Here is a 17,383-nt window from a genome sequence, read left to right as displayed (position 1 = left end):
TATTATGGAGGTACGGTTGGTTCCTGGGAGGGATCAGTCAGGAAATAGGGGTTCTGCTTGTTTTGGACATTACCCTTCCCCCCTACCCCCAAAAGTTGAGTCTGCAGTCTGGGACACACTTTGATCCAGTGCTATTCAGGTGGCAAAGGGGATTCCAGGTGTCTTTTACCAGCTTTGATTGCTGTGCCAAAATTGGTCAAAGTAGTTGCCTATTCCTTTCCAGGCTCAATTCTTACCTCTAAAGCTTGGGGTCTAGACATTTAAAACACTGCCTCCTGCCGTATGTGACCCATATACTGCAAACTTGCACTGACAGAAGATCTACTGTCAACTAGGAGAAGCAGGAGAGAATGCTATTAAACACTTATTTGGTTTTACAGCACAGCTCAAAATAAAATTGCAACAGGAAAACAAAGAAGCAAAATATCTCAGTATGAATATCCCTGACTGGTTATGATCAAATCCACAAAACCTTATTTCCAATTCTCTTTCCACCTTTAAATTTGTTACTATAGCCAGGACAGTAACCAAATCTGGGCAGGGCAAGAATTTTATACCTTAATAGGGGACAATTTCAGCCAGTGCACCGTTTTTCTCATCCCTGCTTGCATGACAAAAGCTGTATCTGCCAAAATTCTTTCTCCTACACAACAATTAAAGATACAAAAGCCTCATCTTCCTTGACTTCCCGGACACTCTAGCAACCTGTGTCCCACATGTTGGCAATGCTGCCTACGTTTCTTGAATATTCAGAGGGGCTGCATCTGTCGTCTGGGGGGGGGGCAGATGCAAATAGCGAGAGCGCTCTTGCACCTTTAATAGGAGAGGGAATTTCAGCAGCTTTAGCTTGTATGACAACACCCCAGGGGTTGCATAGTTGGATTATGATCATTTTGAACATCAGTGACAAATTCATACTGTGAAGGAGAAGCCCAAGTATTTTTTCTCGCTCTATAATGCTAGCTTTTCCCATCCTGGACCATATTTCTAACCTTAACGCAGCCTAATCAGAGTAATAATTTGCCTCCACATTGCAGAATGCATTTGATACCTCTAGGAAAAGATGGGAAGTGCCATTAATCATTTAAACTAACTAATGGTTTGCTGAGTAATTACTGCTATCACTACTGTTTGTACAGTACTTTAAATATGTGCAACCCTAAATATGATAAAAACATTATTATTCTTGGTTGATTTGGGGACATGTTAAAATAAATACATTAGACAAAAAGCTATCAGTCTGACACACCTATATTGTGTAGCAACACAGATGTTACAAATGCATAAAATATTGCATAAATTGCAAAGTTACTATCACTGCAACTTTCCTTTTCATTGCATGTTTTGGTTTGGTAGCCTTCAAGTGATGGGGTAATGCAAAAGAGGACACAGCTTTTGTGTCCTTGTAACAGTTGTGTAGAAGAGGGAATTTCAGGAGGTGTCATACAAGCTAAAATTCCTTATTCCAGACAACTGTTAAATGTGGAGTAGCCCTGCCCTCTTTTCCATCTGCCCACCCTAAGCCAGGACCCTCTACTGCATCCCTGTGGTGCCACCATGTATTGTTGATCTACAACTCACATCGTGGTCATGCTGGCTAGGCCTGGTGGGATCTGGAGTTCCACAAGATCTTGAGGCCCACAGGTTAGCCCCACCTGTTCTACAGGGTTGCAGCTTGGTCTAAGGTGGCTTGAGAGAGCAGAATTACCACTATACAAATAGATGCTAAAACGTGGGTCTTGAAGTACTGAACATGGGTCCAAAAAGGCTGAAGGTTGTTTAAGATGCTGATGAAGAGTGCTGGTGTCTACTTTCTCACCACGGTGGCTAACCTGTGGTTTTTGGACTGCAGGGCTTCAAACTGGAGGGTGGGAGGAACTCCAGTCAAAATTCTCTCTCCCTGCTCCCCAGAAAAGTAGGTGCCTAGCCTAACCTTTCAGAATATTATTAAAGGTGGTATAAAAACACAAGTAATAAATTAATAGTGTTTTTAGTTTGTTTGCATGGAGACCCATTTTGCCATGTAGCTTCGTAATCAGAAGTGGTACAGCAGCATCACCAGTTTACCTCCTTGGTGAGAATCATGACATGGCAAAGTGGGTTTGGTGTAATGGTGTCACATGGAAATCCACCATAGGGCATAGTGCTCATTTGTTTTGTGTCGCTTCATTTTCCTTGTATGGGGAGTTGCTTTGCACATAGCAACATGCTGCAGGAGCATAACTTTATAGGTGCAGATGGTCACCTAGTCCACCCCAAAGGCATTTGTTATTCAAAATATTTGGGCAAAGGGAGACATCATCTTGTACACAGTCATCTTCACTTACTTAAACCCCCAAAGTCACTTCCACACACCTAGGTACAACTACTCTCCTTGGACTCAGTTCTCAACAGACTCATTGTAATTTATCTCCTGATTAGAAGAATTGTGGCTTTCTTCCCACCTTCATGCCTGTGCCTTTTCACTTTCCCAATTTCAATGTGACTTCTTTCCCTCCCTGATTTCTCTCAGGTAAAACAATTGACCTCCCTGTTGTGAACTGCAGGGATCCCACTCCAGGGTTGGTTTCCCAGACAACAAAAAGTTCATCCCCAATCGCAGACATTAACCGTAGAGGCTGCTCAGTTTCAAATGTAAAAGGGTTCTTTAGCCTACTGGGTATTAGGGAAACTGAAGAAAGCTTTCAAAGGCACTACCACAATCACAAAAGCTTCTAATCTACTCAGAAATCCTGGAGAAATACTTTACCCTGAAAACTGAAGACCCGCTAAAGTGCCTCTGAGGAATAACTCAACAGAAGATAGCATCTCCTTGTAAATCAGAGGTGCCCCTATTCAGATTGTGCACTACCTGGTATCAGTACCAACTAAGGGTGGACTAGACATCTTTTAAATAATAGTAGTAAACACTGGAAATCCAAATACATTTTCAACAACCTAACTCCAGAACATGAAAATAATGTACCATGTCAACATCCCCACACAAAACAATTGATGAAAAGTGGCCTTAGAAAAAGTCTTTATGTTATTATGAAGGAATGTGGGTGGTGCTGTGGTCTAAACCACTAAGCCTCTTGGGCTTACTGATCAGAAGGTCGGTGGTTCGAATCTGTGTGACAGGGTGAGCTCCTGTTGCTCTGTCCCAGCTTCTGCCAAGCCACCAGTTCGAAAGCACACCAGTGCAAGTAGATAGATACCACTACGGCGTGAAGTGTTCGTGTGCTCTGGCTTCCATCACGGTGTTCTGTTGTGTCAGAAGCAGTTTAGTCAGACTGGGCACATGACCTGGAAAGCTTTCTGTGCACAAACGCTGGCACCCTGGGCTTGAAGCGAGATGAGTGCCACACCTCATAGTCACTTTGACTGGACTTAACCATCCAGGGGTTAAGTCCAATTCAAGGGAATTTCTCACAGAACAATTATCAGAACAATCCTCTCACAGAACAATTCTCAGAACAATTTAAGGGAATATCTCAATTTGCTTTCATGTTATTATTCCTTATCCAATGGGGCCATTTGCTTTCTTGCTTCAATTGCACCATTTCTTGCTTTTGTCAGCTGAATGCAATGGGATTCACTTGGGATTGTGACCCATAACAGACTTGGCAGCCCTGGTCAATATGGAGCTCCAAGCAAATTTGTGCAGTAGTCTGATACATATATATATATGAATATGCACTACTACTTTGCTACATAGAAGATACCTGTCAGTTTTGATCAAGGCTGCGCTCAACTGTCAAGAGGTTCAGTTGGGCAGGATTCAGTTAATGAGTCCCAACAGTGGAAGCCCTGTGCAAGGACTTCTGCTTGCACAACGGAGCTCCTTTATGTGCCCCCTGAAATTGGGTCAGGGGAACTGCCAGAACTGCAAGTACAATTCCATCTGGCAAGGCAAAATTATGCAGCAAACACCTAGCATGCTGTTGAATTCCTCCCTAGGGCTTTTTCCGTCTGGGTTGAAGGAACAGTTGAGCAAACACAAGCAAACATTTATAATGAAAGCCCCAAACTCAAGCATACAACCATACATACGTCCATACATACATCCATACAACCACTAGTCATCCTCCAAAAAGTTATGAAATGCTATGACAATAGTCGGTCTACACCGAGGTAATGAACCTGTAGCCCTCCAAATGTTGCCACCACCCCATTATTGGCCATGTTGGCTGGGAAAGAGGAACAACCACAAGGTCATAGGGTGGCTCAGTGAAAAAGAGGGCATTTACCGTAATCAAAGTGGATTCTAGGGGGTTCAGCAAGTGTATCTTATCATGGAAGCTAGAAGTACTAGGATTTTCCTCTGTGCACAGGTATCAAAGGGGCAGCAGCCCTGACCCCTTTTGCATCTGTCCACTCTACAAGGTCAGCAGCCTCCTAGGGGCAGCACTGCAGGCTGGTGTAGTTTGTTGTCTAAAAGGCTGACTCTTCGGTTGCGAAGCCTCCATTTCAATTGAAGGAAGCCTTTGGCAAGCCACTCTTTGCCTCCGCTGTCTCACCCACAACATGGGGATAACGATACAGATTGTATTTGCAGGGTTATTTATGCGCTCTGAATGCTCAAAAGCACTATATAAATGCTAAAGAGTCAGGCAATGCCTGCATATTTTACAAGACTTTGTTGGGGGGGTTGTTTGTTTGTTTTTAAGACTCCAGATTGATAAATGGCTTTTGCTGCTGTCTTGCTGTATTGTTATAGGAAAATGGAGGTTCTTGGAAGATTGCAGTGGATGAAAATGGAAGAACAATTTTGTGTAAGGTTGAGAAATGTCAAGCTCCACTAGAGCGTGTTTGAGTTATTCAAGCAGGTACCCTCAAACTTCACAAGAGCTGGCGAGCCTCTTTCAAGAACAAAACTGTTTCAAGCCTCCCAATGCAGAACAGATGTTCACTCACTCCTGGCAACCTCAGAGTGCTGCTGGCTCCAAATCAAAATGGGGGAAGCAGGATCAGTGCCCATTGGATTGGTGTGTACATGCTGATCCTTGGATTCTGTATGTAAAGTCTCAAAGTTTGAAAAAGTGCTTGCAAAGCATTTCAGGATTTTGCAGATTCTATTCACTTCCAGCCTCCCATTGCAGGGAGGGAGATTTCCATCTAGGCGGCAGGAAGATTTTAGTCATTTCGAGTCTGCAGCTGATTTCAGAACTGGCACTTATGCATTTTATCTACACCAATCCACTTGGCCTGAGAACCAGGATTAAAGTATGATGGCTGCATAACACAAACCTAAGGTTGAAAATCGATCCTTTGCATTCTGCAGCTCTTTCAAATTAGAACTTGTAGCCTAGGTTTACTGTCGGACATTTATATATGACAGTCCTCTATTTGAAAGAGCTGTGTGGTCCAAGTTGGTTTAAGGAGAGAGAACCCTAAGAAGGGAGAGCAACAGGGGAAACCTTGACGTTGCACCAGGACAGCAGACTGAGCAGGCATTCTGGTCACCTGACATCAAAAAGAAAATTGTACAGTCAGAAAAGGTACAGAAAAGGGCAATCAAAATGTTTGAAGGGATGCAGCGATTTCCTGTGAAGAAAGGTTGCCACATTTGGGACTTTTTAGTTTGGAGAAAGGGCAGGTAAGAGGTGACAATGGAAGTTTATAAAATTATGCTTGGCACAGAGAAAGGGGATAGGAAAAAGTTTTCTTCCCTGTCTCAGAACACGAGAACTCGTGGACTAGTGGATGTTGGAGCATTCAAAACAGATGAGAAAAAGCACTTCTTCACTCAGTGCACAGCTAGACTACGGAATTGGCTCCCACAAGAGGTAGTGGTGGCTTTAAAAGAGAATTAGATAAATACATGGAGGTGAATCAAGGGATACTAGCAACACAGCTGTGCTCTGCCTCCATAGTCAGAGATGAATACCAGCAAGCTCCTCCAAGGCTTTTCATACCCTCCAACATTTCTCTGATGAAAATAGCGGCATCCTATTCAACAACAACAATTTTATTATTTATACCTTGCCCATCTGCCACTCTGGACGGCTTCCAACATATATAAAAATGTAATAAAACATTTAAAAACTTCCCTATACAGGCTGCCTTCAGATATCTTCTAAAGGTTGTATAGTTACTTATCTCTTTGGCTCAGGGGGTCACATAACTCCACAACCTCCAACATTTCTCCTATGAAAATAGAGACATCCTAAGGAAAAATGGGGCATTCTGGGATCAAATCAGAAACCAGGATGGCTTCTGTAAATGTGAGACTGTCCCTGGAAAATAGGGATACTTGGTCAGGGTCTGGTTTTTATGGCCGACAAGTCACTTGGCCATGGCCTTCCCCACTATGGCAATATGTATTTCTAGCTAGATTATAGTATTATTTCTAAAGTTGCTTCTATATGTATAAATTAGCATTTGCAAATTTGTTTCTGCTTTTTTCTATTATGCATTTCCTCTAAAGCTAAAAATACAGGTAACAACACACACACACACACAAAAAAATATATATATAACTAGGTCACTAATTAAAAGGAAATGGAAACTTACTCATTCCAGTCCTCATCATATCATGGGTAGGATTCTGGAACCAGTGGAGTTAAAGGAGCCTAAGGGAAAGCCCCTAACTTGGGCAACATCCCTTTCTGTCCAAATACCCACCCCCATGTTTGCTACATTTCAAAAGTCTCTACTTGTCACAAAACACACCCTGAGAACCCCAGAGCAGTGGGGAGACAAGCAGCATGATGGGGTCACATTAGAGCAGAGAAGTTGCAGGCAGGAACCGGCTCCCCCCTGCCTGCCCCTTCCAACTCACCCTTTCCTAAAAGGGCTTTTCCCCAAAGAAGGAAAGGGCCGCTTGGGTTTGGCCAAACGCACTTGCCTGTAATAGATGCAAGCCAGTCCCAAAGAGATGTAGGGAACCTTTTATCCTAAGCCACTTAGGTGTTTATCAGTCTTCTTTCCAATAAATTTATGAATGAAAGGTATGCCCATTTTCCTCTTCATAACTTCTCAGACCACTTACAATTAACTTGTAATTTACATTGCTTTGTGGATGTGCGTTGTCTTAATTCTGGTACTTCCAAAGCTATCCACTCAGATCTCAATCTTTTCTCTCTCTCTCTCTTTAGTAATGTTCTCATCCCTTTTAATTAATTACAGAACGGGGCCAGCCAGACCCATTAACTGCTTTTCTCATTTAGACCTTTCAGAGATGTGGTTGCAGATGCAATTTAATTTTTTGACCCATGATCAATAGCAATTAATAGCACCTCTTTAATCTAGTTGAAAGGTTTCTCTTTGGCTTCCAAGAGCTGTCATCTCAAGAGACAAGGGACTGATACATATATTGCCAGATCTAAGAGCTCAGCAGCCTGGACAGCTGCATTATATTATTATTATTATTATTATTATTATTATTCAGTAGTGGATTTAACAGACCAAAAGGCAAATGGTCTTCTCCTGCCCCTGCTGCTTTCCCCACACCTGAAACCAGCTGTTCTCTCCCTGTCCAGGGGAAGCCAAGACCCATCCCCCATAAAAAAATATATTCAGGACCAAAATACATTATAAACTAAAGCCAGTTTTAAACTGCTTTAACACTCCCCCAGTGAGGCTCCAGAAACATACAAGTACACTGTTTGGGTGTGTTTCAGGTCATACATGATTATTTCTAAGGAGCACTTATATTTCTGGCCAGCTCATGGGTTCTTATTATTAAGTATTGTTATTTTTAGTTAGTTTTCTTACCCGCCCTTCACCATATGTTCCCAGGACAGGTTACAGAACTTGTTGTTGTTGTTCCTCCCAGCACTCACCCCAAGGTCACAACAATTAAAACACAATATTAAAAACAGTATAAAAACCCTTTAAATTGTGCAAGTAAGGTGGATTCTAAAAATATACTTCTCAGGTCTCCAAGGCCACAGTAAAACAGTGTGTCTTCAGCCTATGACAGAAACTGTATAATGAAGGTACCAGGCGCAGCTCTGGGGGACGGACTTCCCCTCCTTCCATTTATGACCATCACACCATCCACTGCTGGGAGGGCCCGATTTCCAACAGAATACTGTATCGAGGGCATGTTTTGGATTGCTTTTTCTGTAAAATAAGAGTGGCAAAGTTAAGCATGCTTGTTTAGACACATAACAGGGGTATCGTGGTGGGGTGTGTGCCGGGGGGGCAGTGACTTCGAGCACACAATTTTTGAGGGGATGCGAACAAGGCGCACCCACACAGGCAACCCCAGTGTGGCCCAGCCTGGGGCTCCTCTCCACTTGCCAAAGGCCACCTCGGGGGCAGGCAGGTGGCTGAGCCTGGCCCCACATTGCTCTGGTGGGGCTGGGGTCACTTCAGTGGCATGGACTGGGCTGCCACCCCCCGCCTGCCCCCCCAAGGCACCAGCAAGCTACATGCAGATTAGTGTGTGGGTCAGTTCTTGTGGACAGTTAAATGGGCTTCCTTTATAGACAAGGCTCTTTGCTTTAAAAAAGTGGCTTTTCTACCTGAATTTGTAATATTCAGGGAAGACACAGGGGTCCCCTCCATAAGCTGAATACACATGTGGAGGGGACCGTGGGGCCATGCTGACTAGCACCCCACCCCCAATACCAATGGCTGCTAGTGCTATTTTCCTCTGGTGAATTATCTGCACACAACAGTTGGGTTGATAAAGTAAAATACAACAACCCTGTGGTGCAGTTCACCCTTATGGCCCTATTCCATGTGGGAGACAGTTGCACTGAGAAAGGGTGGCTTGCATCAACAACAGCAGTCTGCCGCTGATACTGCAGACCAGAGGCAGGGCTCTTTGAATTGTTCTCCCAGGCCAAATCAAGCACTTAATTGCATGGAGAAGCAGGCAGATTGCTGCCACTCTGTTTATTTGAGCCACGTTTAGCCTGCTTTTCATTAAAATCAATCCCATAGTGGGTTACAAAAATAACCCCTTATAATAAAACTTTGATTGTTGTTGTTTTATAAATTTCCCACTTGAAGAAAGACCCAAATTAGAACTGGGACTCCTGTCCTTGATGATAACTTTTGTGTGTTTTCCCAACCCTCTCACTCATTCAGCAAATACACGCCCCGTTCTCAGGTCCTGCTCCTCATATCTTTCACTTCCCTTGTTGCCCCTTGCAGCTGGAGCTCTGGCCCTGAGGGCAGGCTCTCTCAGGCTCAGCCCACTGGGGCCCGGAGGCCTCCCACCTCTCTCCGGTCTTCCCCTGGAAACTGGCCACTTTGCTCCCCATGCAGGTTGCTGACTCACAAAGTGCTCTGGCTCCATGGCCAGATCACGACACACATTCCCTTTCACCTGGCCAGCCTGAGAATCAAGTCATTCTAGCTGTCAGCGGGGAAGGGGGGAGCTGCTGCTGCTGCTGCTGCTGATGATGATGATGATGAAGATGATGCAAATACAGTTTGACAATGAGCCGGGAAGCAGCAAAGTGCAGCAGGTACTGAATTCTTGGCATAAATGTTCTTTTCATCCACACTGCTTAGCGTTTTGGTGTTGTCTGCCTGCTGTCTTTGTGCAAGGGAGCGGAATAACAAAGATTTCCCATTCCCTTTTGATCCTCTTCTCTCCACGCACCCAAAGCGCAGCCTCACTTTAAAGCAGAGATTTTTAGGGCCTGACCAAACTTCCACCCTGCCAGGATTTCCCTTGGAAAAACCAAGACTGTGGTCAAATCAGCAGTTCCGGCACATTCAGAAGAGATCTGAAATGAAGGAGTCCTACTCACAGCTGTTGCTGGGTGGGCTCAAACCATCAACCTTCTGGTTAACAACGAGGTGCCACTGGTTGATTAACAATTATTTATGCAGAGTGCTTTGAACATTCACAACAGTTATATAAATGCTTGTTATTACCATTATTAGTATTATGGTCAGATGATAGCCCTATAGGGCAAAAAATAAAAGAAAGCAAAGAGGCTGGACGCTCTCCCCTTATGCCTTTTAAAGTAATGTCATATGTGATGAAAATAATACAATGATTAGAGGCATATACAATTATGGCTGCCAAAAGACCAGCCTTCTTATGTGCTTTTGAATGCCAGCATGATCCGCTGAAATCTACCAGGGAAGCTTTGAGTGGCCCAGAGCTGCAATCCTCCATGCTCTACACTGGGCTCTCCATCCAGCAGCATTTGACAGCACTACCAAGACCTCGTCTCCTAGCACAGAGAAGGGGAACCTGTGGCCTTCAACTTGTGTACTACAACTCCCATCTTCACTGATAACCAGCCATGATGACTGGGGCTGATAAGAGACACAGGCTCCCCACACCTGTCCTAACACAGAACTGGATTAGGTTGCTGATGAACTCCAACCCTGTGGTTTCTCTGTACTGGCAGGCCATTTAGTGCTGCCAGCAAGGCTACATACACACCCTATATTTAATGCACATTCAAGGCTCAGGTGGACTTGGTGGCTCCAGCTGCACCCTTATCTGGACAGGGATAGCCTACCTACTGTTGTCTATGCTCTGGTAACCTCGAGGTTAGAATACTGCAATGCGTCATACCTAGGGCTGCCTCTGAAGACAGTATTGGAGCCTCAGTTTCACGATCTGTCCTTCCAACTATGTTGTTGGAAACATATAAAACCCAGAAGTTCAATTGATATTCAGTGACCATTGATATTTAACTAGGAACCCTCTGCATAGTTTCTGAGTTATATGATTGTTATCTGATTAATATGCACATTGCAATGTTTCTCTGAAATAAAATAAAAATAAACAGAAATGTGTGACTTAGTGTATATGTATAGATAGCTACGCACACATACTTTGCACAGAAGCATGTACAGACACACACTTCACACTTGCGCAAATGGTGTCACAATAATGTTACCTCTGTGTATTGAAATCTGCATGTTTTTTCAAGCCATTCAGTTCAACCAGAGGCATACAGAACAAACCAGAATCAACAGGATCCTGAACATTTCACTTTTAATTTTACTCAGAAGAAAAATCTAATATGCTACTTGGTAGTATCAGTACTTATGCCAGCAAGAGCAACAGGACCCGTAGGAAGCATAAGGCCAAGGTTAAAGCACTTTTAAGGCAATTTTAAGGCTAGATTCTACGATACCCGAAGAGCCAATTTTCCATTGTATTATGTGTCTTCTGCTATTTTATCAGCATGAGCTGAATCTGAGAGCAATAGGGTTGCACTGGGACCAATTTCAATTGCAGATGTATCAGTCCTGGCTTTCAATTTTCCCTCACTTTCACAAGACTCAAGGTTACTGTCATGGATTATTAAAAGTCCCATAGATTCCAGCTAATTTTACATCTAGACAAGTAACAGGCAGGCATTGATTCCCCCCCCCCCTTTGCAGACATTTAAATCTGTAACATGTTTTTGAAATGAAGCCTGTTTTGCTATCTGAAAACACACACACACACCATCCCTCAGCCACCACTGCCTCCCTAATCTATCCCCCAAACAACTGCTTGCACAATGAAATGGCAAGAATAAATATTGACATCCTGGGCATCAGTGAGCTAAAATGGACGGGAATGGGCGAATTCAGTTCGGATGACTACCATATCTACTACTGTGGGCAAGAAACCCGTAAGAGAAATGGAGTGGCCCTCATAGTCAACAAAAGAGTGGCGAAAGCTGTACTGGGATGCAGTCTCAAAAATGATAGAATGATCTCGATACGAATCCAAGGCAGACCTTTTAACATCACAGTAATCCAAGTTTATGCACCAACTACTGGTGCTGAAGAAACTGAAATTGACCAGTTCTATGAAGACTTACAAAACCTTATCGAAGTGACACCAAAGAAGGATGTTCTGCTCATTGTAGGGGATTGGAATGCTAAAGTAGGGAATCAAGAGATAAAAGGAACAACTGGCAAGTTTGGCCTTGGAGATCAAAACGAAGCAGGGCAAAGGCTAATAGAGTTCTGTCAAGAGAACAAGCTGGTCATCACAAACACGCTTTTCCAACAACACAAGAGACGACTCTACACATGGACATCCCCAGATGGGCAACATCGAAATCAGATTGATTATATTCTCTGCAGCCAAAGATGGAGAAGCTCTATACAGTCAGCAAAAACAAGACCTGGAGCTGACTGTGGCTCAGATCATCAGCTCCTTATAGCAAAATTCAAGCTTAAACTGAAGAAAGTAGGAAAAACCACTGGACAGGTAAGATACAATCTAAACCAAATCCCTTATGAATACACAGTGGAAGTGAGGAACAGGTTTAAGGATTTAGATTTGCTGGACAGAGTGCCTGAAGAACTATGGATGGAGGCTCGCAACATTATACAGGAGGCAGCAACTAAAACCATCCCAATGAAAAAGAAATGCAAGAAAGCAAAGTGGCTGTCCAACGAGGCCTTACAAATAGCGGAGGAGAGAAGGCAAGCAAAATGCGAGGGAGATAGTGAAAGATACAGGAAATTGAATGCAGATTTCCAAAGAACAGCAAGGAGAGACAAGAAGGCCTTCTTAAACGAGCAATGCAAAGAAATAGAGGAAAGCAACAGAATGGGAAGAACCAGAGATCTGTTCAAGAAAATCGGAAATATGAAAGGAACATTTCGTACAAAGATTACCATAATAAAGGACAAAAGTGGTAAAGATCTAACTGAAGCAGAAGACATCAAGAAGAGGTGGCAAGAATACACAGAGGAATTATACCAGAAAGATATGGATGTCTCGTACACCCCAGGTAGTGTGGTTGCTGACCTTGAGCCAGACATCCTGGAGAGTGAAGTCAAATGGGCCTTAGAAAGCACTGCAAATAACAAGGCCAGTGGAAGTGATGGTATTCCAGCTGAACTGTTTAAAATTTTAAAAGATGATGCTGTTAAGGTGCTACACTCAATATGCCAGCAAGTTTGGAAAACTCAGCAGTGGCCAGAGGATTGGAGAAGATCAGTCTACATTCCAATCCCAAAGAAAGGCAGTGCCAAAGAATGCTCCAACTACCGCACAATTTCACTCATTTCACATGCTAGCAAGGTTATGCTTAAAATTCTACAAGGAAGGCTCAAGCAGTATGTGGACCGAGAACTCCCAGAAGTGCAAGCTGGATTTAGAAGAGGCAGAGGAACCAGAGACCAAATTGCAAACATGCGCTGGATTATGGAGAAAGCCAGAGAGTTCCAGAAAGACATCTACTTCTGCTTCATTGACTATGCAAAAGCCTTTGACTGTGTTGACCACAGCAAACTATGGCAAGTTCTTAAAGAAATGGGAGTGCCTGATCACCTCATCTGTCTCCTGCGAAATCTCTATGTGGGACAAGAAGCTACAGTTAGAACTGGATATGGAACAACTGATTGGTTCCAAATTGGGAAAGGAGTACGGCAAGGCTGTATATTGTCTCCCTGCTTATTTAACTTATATGCAGAATTCATCATGCGAAAGGCTGGGCTGGATGAATCCCAAGCCGGAATTAAGATTGTCGGAAGAAATATCAACAACCTCAGATATGCAGATGACACAACCTTGATGGCAGAAAGTGAAGAGGAATTAAAGAACCTTTTAATGAGGGTGAAAGAGGAGAGCGCAAAATATGGTCTGAAGCTCAACATCAAAAAAACGAAGATCATGGCCACTGGGCCCATCACCTCCTGGCAAATAGATGGGGAAGAAATGGAGGCAGTGAGAGATTTTACTTTCTTGGGCTCCATGATCACTGCAGATGGTGACAGCAGTTACGAAATTAAAAGACGCCTGCTCCTTGGGAGAAAGGCGATGGCAAACCTAGACAACATCTTAAAAAGCAGAGACATCACCTTGCCAACAAAGGTCCGTATAGTAAAAGCCATGGTTTTCCCAGTAGTGATGTATGGAAGTGAGAGCTGGACCATAAAGAAGGCTGATCCCCGAAGAATTGATGCTTTTGAATTATGGTGCTGGAGGAGACTCTTGAGAGTCCCATGGACTGCAAGAAGATCAAACCTATCCATTCTTGAGGAAATCAGCCCTGAGTGCTCACTGGAAGGACAGATCGTGAAGCTGAGGCTCCAATACTTTGGCCACCTCATGAGAAGAGAGGATTCCCTGGAAAAGACCCTGATGTTGGGAAAGATGGAGGGCACAAGGAGAAGGGGACAACAGAGAATGAGATGGTTGGATGGTGTTCTTGAAGCTACTAGCATGAGTTTGATCAAACTGCGGGAGGCAGTGGAGGACAGAAGTGCCTGGCGTGCTCTGGTCCATGGGGTCACGAAGAGTCGGACACGACTAAACGACTAAACAACAACAACTACTTAATGAGAAAACAGTATCGACAAAGGGATTTATAGTGGTGGTTTTAAAGTGCTAGCACTAACCTTTAAACAGCTTAGGGCCAGGTTACCTGAAGGAACATTGCCTTCTGCATAGGCCTACCTCAGCCATGGGGAACCTCTGGCCAGCTGGCCAAATTCAGCTGCAGTGTTATTCCCCCAGCCCCAGCCACCTGCCCCACACTTGACTGCCTTTTGGGTAGATATGGAATGGCTTCCACAGCGAGACGCCTGCCAGACATCTTCTCCATTTTATTTTCTAACATTTATATCCCCTCATGGAGCACAAAGTGGCATCCATGTGAGTTCTAAGAGTTCTGCCATCTGGACGCTGACCAGCCCCAGAGGTGCTCCGTTTGATGCCTTCAGACTATGCCCTGAGACCTCTGTGGTCTTTATGACATCAGGGGAAGACCTTTTTATTCACCAAGATCTTTTAATTCTGTTTTAAATCCAGGCTGTAAACTATTTTATGTTGTCTCTGTTATAAGGATTGGCAAGGTGCGGGGCTGTATTTACTTATCCGTCATTGATTTTAAATTGAATTTTTAATACTGTTTTGTTTGCAGGTCACCCAGAGAAAATTTATTGATGGGCAGCTTTACCTTACAGACAGACAGACAGACAGACAGACAGACAGACAGACAGGTAGGCTTTGCTGAGAGTGCCACAAAAGGCAAAGGCTAAGCTCCTTTGACACACATGGCACTGACCTAGAAATGCTGGAGAAATGCTCTTAGTAAATCTATAAAACTTTGAGAAGGCCTCAGGGAGACAGATTGTGTCCAGCTGCCAGAGGACTGAGCAGGCTAATAAAAATCCTTTTCACAAAATCCTCTATCATACAGGGGATTTTGCACAAATGACTTTTGACTCTGCAGGCCAGAGCATAGCCTTGTGGGCCAAACCTGACAGGTGGGTGGAGCTGTCCAGCTGCCAGCCCCCTGATTTCACAATGGTAACAGGTGACTGAAGTCAGGGGGGACCATTTTGTGCATGAGCAAGTGGCCCCTGAGACATAGGAAGCTGCCTTACACCAAAACAGGCCCTGGGTCCACTTAGCTCAGCATTTTCGGCACTGACTAGTGGCCCCTCTTCGTGGTTTCAGACAAGGGACATTCCCAGCTCCGCAAGGATTGAACCACGACATGCAATGGTTGTTTCTGGAAGTGTCATATATCTCATTCAAAACTGGAGGATGCCACGGTTTTGACCTAAGTTGGTCATACAATGCTGCGTAGCCAATCTTTCCATGTGGCCTTTACCAGAATGATGGCATTCCTAATCCAGACTTGTTACAATTCAAGGGGCAGTCATGATGGATTGGTGACCAATATAGAGATTTGCTTGTCAGTTGCATGCCTTTTCCCTAGACATCAATTGCTAAGACAAAACGTCTAACAAGGGTAGATTATTCCGTTTCATTAGTTGTTACATTCCCTTGTCATATGCTGGGATTGATGGGAATTGGTGTATGAAGCAAATTCATTCTTTGACTTTTCCTTTGTCACTTCATCACAGATTCATTTAAGGAGATTTCACCATGGAGCTGATTCCCTACGGTATAATGTGTCACGTTTCATGAGATGGAATGAAAACAAGCCTAGAAATATAATGCATTAGCAGACATTTTCCATCTCTGTAAGGCACAAGGAACATCAAAAAGAGGAAATTACTTTCATTCTCAAGCCAATGCATATTGCGGGATCAATGGTCAGCAATTTGGGGGCCCTGCTATAGAGAAACCCAGAGTTATCACAGCCCTTCCGTTATCATTAAAAGCTATTAACAGCTCCTTTCGGAACACGCCAACTCCTGGGAGTTGTGTTCTGGAAAGGGAAAGAAATTGAACATTTTAGAAAACAAGAAGGTATTAAAATGTTCTTTCATATGGCTGCAGGGCCAAGGGAACTAACATAATGGCATGAAAGTAAATGAGGTTCCTACTTCAGAAAAGATGAGATTTTAAGGTTAGATTTTGCTCTTGCTGGAGTCAATAAGAAAACTCAGCAGGGGTTGAAACTGGGCATGCAAGTTCGGGATAAGCAGTGACAAGAATATCCAAACTAAGCAAATGCTTTGGTAGCCCCTACTCAAATTCCTTTTCCAAACTTTGCCATCTTCTCGTCCGTGGGGAAGAGCAACAGCTCAGTGGTGGACTGTGTGTTCCTCTGGTGGTAAGAGCTGTTTGTCTTTGGAATAGACTCCCTTGGGAGGTGGTGGAGTCTCCTTCCTTGGAGGTTTGGAAGCAGAGGTTGCACCGCCATGTGCCATGGGTGCTTTAGTTGAGATTCTTCCACAGGGTTGCACAGGGTTGAACTAGATGACCCTTGGGGTCCCTTCCAACTATACAGTTCTAATATTCTATCATTCTAAGGCAAGGAGGGGTGTAATAAGCATAAACAGTATGCTCAAAGTTGGAATTTATTGGTCACCTTTTGGAATACACAATTTAATAAAATTTAATAAAAATATTCCTTTGATGTAATGATATTTTTAAAATAGAAGGATGGGAATGGGAATGGCATTGTGAAGCTAAGAATTTATTAGGAAAAGTTGTGGCCTGACCAATGATGGTATGGTCTTAACAAGCACTTTATGGCAAGGAAGGAAGGCAACTTGCATGACTGCATAGAGAGAAGAGCGGTTGCAAGTAAGAATCATTCTGGTTCCTTCTTTATGGCTTCTGTGGAGCCCTGTGAATCATAATTGAGTGGTAGAATACATGTTTTGCGTCTAGAAAAATCACAGGTTCATTCCCTGGCAGTCCCGTGTGTAGGCTGATGCGTAGCAGGGCTGGAATGCCGGCGATACTCTGTTGAATTCATACTCAAAATGAAGCATGATGATAACAACTTGTTTTTTAAAATCTCTTTCTGAGATTGTGAACCCTGCGCACACAAAACAAACACATACATATAGCTATAGATCTATAATCACTTAATAAACATATGAGGGATTGCATGTCACAGCCCTGCATTATCTCTCTGCAGGGATCCTTGGTGACAAAGTGTAAGTGGCCAAATCCCTTTGGGGGGCAAATGACATTTTGCTTTAGTAAGCCAGTGATATATCTCACGTGGCAAAAATAAAGCACTCATGCATAAAATTAATACAGTAAGCTCAGAGGACATAAAACTTTCACTCAGTGATATATTTTGCTGGGGAA

Source organism: Podarcis vaucheri, assembly GCF_965113315.1.
Source record: "Podarcis vaucheri genome assembly, chromosome: 1".
Classification (NCBI taxonomy): Eukaryota; Metazoa; Chordata; class Lepidosauria; order Squamata; family Lacertidae; genus Podarcis; species Podarcis vaucheri.
This window is presented reverse-complemented; position numbering follows the sequence as displayed.